Genomic DNA, 3652 nt, shown 5'->3' with positions numbered 1-3652 from the left:
GTTTTTTCAGCAGAAAACTAAATTTTGTACTTAGCAAAAAGAGTAAAAGCAGCAGTTTCGTTAACTTTTACGACGCGATTTTTATTTGCCAATAAAACAAAAAGTGGTGTAGAGATATAAAGTTAGCATCGTGTGATCTAGCGAACACTCACTTTCTCACAATATACATTTAGTCACTGCGTCAACAAACGCCGCTGCCCCAGAATATCACAGGATGTTGCGCAGTGTTTTTATTTTGTTACTGCTGGACAGAGTCAAAAGTCAAGTTGTAACACAAACACAAAAACAACATGTAGGGTGTCGCAGTGGGGTGTTTACAAAATACACACGAACGTGACATTTCACAAGGCGTTGCCTTTGGGGGCTTTGTTTTAGAAAATAAGAAACATAGCTAAGGTGTGGTCTGCTAGATACATGTCTTTTGACAGGTACTCAACGGCCTACAGGTCGTTGAACTGAGTATCATCATATTCAGGGACACCTTTGACGGTTAGCGGTCTGCCACATTTGGTGTGGTACACAGAATTGGTACTGTTTGTGATTTTGTGGTTAGAAATCCCGTTTCAGGATATCGTTTGTGTTTTGAATACAAATTTGTAGGCTACTTGACTGAGGAAAAATGTTATGCTAGCAGGAAATAACATAAAAAGTATTAATTTAGATCTTTCATCAGGTGAAAGACCTTTAGGACTGGTAAAGTGACAATGTAGGATAGGGATGCGAAGAAACAGCGAAATGCAACGGAAATCGGTGAAACGCATTCCAAATTGTTGTGTGTATACAACTACTGTTTCTGGCTGTTCTCATATGACTCAGCCAACTCTCGCTTTCTCACAACAAACGTGGCTGAAACTCTGTCCGTAAAAAGGCCCTAGTTTCAAAACATCGCGGGATATCGCGCAATGTTTTTAGTTGCCAGACCGAGTTAAAAGTCAAGTTGCCGGAAGGAGCGGACGTATAATGGCGTGACGCACTGGGAGAGGTGTTTGCAAAATACCCGAGAACATGACACTTGTTGCGCAGTTTGATGAAGCCAGGCCCACTTTTTACGCCTACCTTGGATGTACATGTAGCGCAAATAACGAATATATACATTTTCGAAATCGATGTACTTTACCGTGTATGAAATCTATTTGAGTGACATATAACTAAAAAGCTTCATATGATCCGCCACACGCACTAGTTTTTCATGTTTCGACTTTTTGGGTTTGCGCTCAGTCTGTTTATATTCTTCGAAAACTGGTGCGGCTTGAGGTGAAAAAAGTACGGTCGTTGAAACGGTGAAAAAATCCTGATTTCACTCTCCTTCAAAAATGTGTGAATCGATCGCGTAGTAAATGTTTGGGAGTACTGTCATTTTTCCCGCCACAAAGAGTGCCCTTAAATTTCGGTGTTATGAGTGTGAAAAATGTGATGTTTTCTGTATACTATATATCTGTATCAGTTTTGTGACTCATACTCTCTGGATCCTATACTTGATACATCATTGCAGCGGTATCTACTGTTTGCCTTTCTACTCGATCGGTTATATTAGTAGGTAGGTTAGTTAGTTGGTTAGCTAGCTAGCTGTTCACCTGGTCTTTTGGTTACCTAGCTACTATAGGTAACTTACTACAACAGTTGAAGTCAATACTACTGAAACCACTAGCTCGGGCACTGGGTCAAGCTAGAAAAGTGAAAAGGTTCTAAACTGTTATGACTACGCCTGAAAGTAACCACGGACGCAAGCGCCTGTCTATTGTGAGATGTTTCTGTCAGCGAATGCAAAGGCTTTTTGTCTCTGCCTAAAAGCATCGAACCTTTCCCCTATTTTCCATTATGGTGCTGGTTACTGGTCGCTTCACAATGTGTTCTATAGCAACGGAGCCAACAACAACAGGTTCGATTGAGAATCCGATGTTGTCGTGACACAGGGATAGAGCTGGTGGGATAGTGGCAGGACATATAGACAAACAATCGGATACAAAATACATCAAGAGTGCAAACAAATTTGATACCGCTCCGATTGACCGCTGGTATGTTAATATGAAACGCATTATTTACGTTCTAAAGACAATGGACACGGTTGTTTAGATATGCGCACACGCGTGGGAAAATCAATATGGTCTTCGAAAGATTTAAAATAATGCCAGAATTGGTTAAAAGAAGTCTTGAATGCCTAAAATTGAAGAGGAGAATCCGCTGAAACAATGTTGAGAAACAATACGGCAAAAACGCATACTCGGTCCGTATGATGGTCCGTATTATCTTGGCCAAAACCTAATGTACGTTGTAGCATATCACTTTATGGAAATATGGATAATTTTTTCTGGGTTGTCAATCAGTAACATTATCTGTTATGACACAGTTCAAGCCGCCGTGCTGTGCGTGTTTACATATCAAGTTGTAGACACCACGGAAATGTAGTCTTCCAGTGGGTGTTCACTACGGCTTGAGTATGTTTTGCAGACTTGCATTCATGAGTCATCTGTCTAGTGCAGAGCGCCAGAACTAACAAGTGGAGACTAACTCGATTTAACCAGGCGTCACACAGTCGACGAGCTTCGGCCGAACTTGTCGGTCGCTGAATTGAATAATCTCCGGGGTGTCTAGCTTATCTACCGCTAGAAAACTCTACCCTATAGAATTGTACGGGTCCTCGTTTCTTAAAATGCGGTGATCGAGAAAATACCGGATGAATTACTGCAAAAAAATTTAACTTGAGCTGGTAAACTTTGGCCGTTTGATTTTCTTGCTGTGTGAAGAGGCATACCAAACACGTACTCTCCAAGCAGATGTTGAATGGGAAGACTGATTGCCAGCCCATCCGTTTGATGTCGACGTCAGAAAATCAGAGAAGGTCACAACCTTCCTTTCCACATCTGCTTGGAGAGTACTAAACATGTCAAAAAAACTCACATTCAGAGATTTTAGACCTTTTCCCACTAGGATAACATTATCCGGATCGAGCTGAATCGGAGCCGGATCGGAGCCGGATCGAAGCCGAATCGAAGCGAATCAATTTGGCTCGATCCCAGTGGGTAAAGGGCCGTAAAGCGGAAATGGTGGACCGGTCATCGACCCTCGAACGTGACTTCAGTCTCGTAGGAGTGGGTGATTTATGTGCATGCACGTCAGCCTACTAAACAAACAAACACGCCATGACGGGAACTTCCAACTGCGTTTACGTAACAAGCCGAAGTTTGCAGGACACATGCATGACTATCCTCAGTTTGTGATCTCACGACGTAAGTGGCCGGTCCCTAAGCGCTCATATTTTTTCATATTCCAATGTGTAATCACAAGACGTCACACTCAACGCTCATATTCATCTGTAAGATTGCTGAACAAGACATAGACAGGAGGAGAGCTCGGAAGGAGACCCGTCCAGAGTCTATGTCAAGTATAGGAGGTCTTTTAGCCAAGACGTCTGCAAACTCGACACATATACAAATGCTGACGACGTGCTCAGTTCACACTGGACATAATTGACAGACGTTACTGGGGTTCCGTGATCAGAATGCAAGCAAAAGAAAATTGAGGCAAACTCAATAAGAGTTGACTATAGCCTTATGATTGACATTCTCGCTTTGAAAATACGGCTTAAGAAATAACAAGATTACCCGTTCAAATGCACCAGTGACTTAAAGTGTTAAGGGCAGAAAATAAGCCG

Source organism: Branchiostoma belcheri, unplaced genomic scaffold (genome assembly GCF_001625305.1).
Source record: "Branchiostoma belcheri isolate BF01 breed outbred unplaced genomic scaffold, Haploidv18h27 scaffold20, whole genome shotgun sequence".
NCBI lineage: Eukaryota > Metazoa > Chordata > Leptocardii > Amphioxiformes > Branchiostomatidae > Branchiostoma > Branchiostoma belcheri.
Note: the sequence above shows the minus strand (reverse complement) of the source record.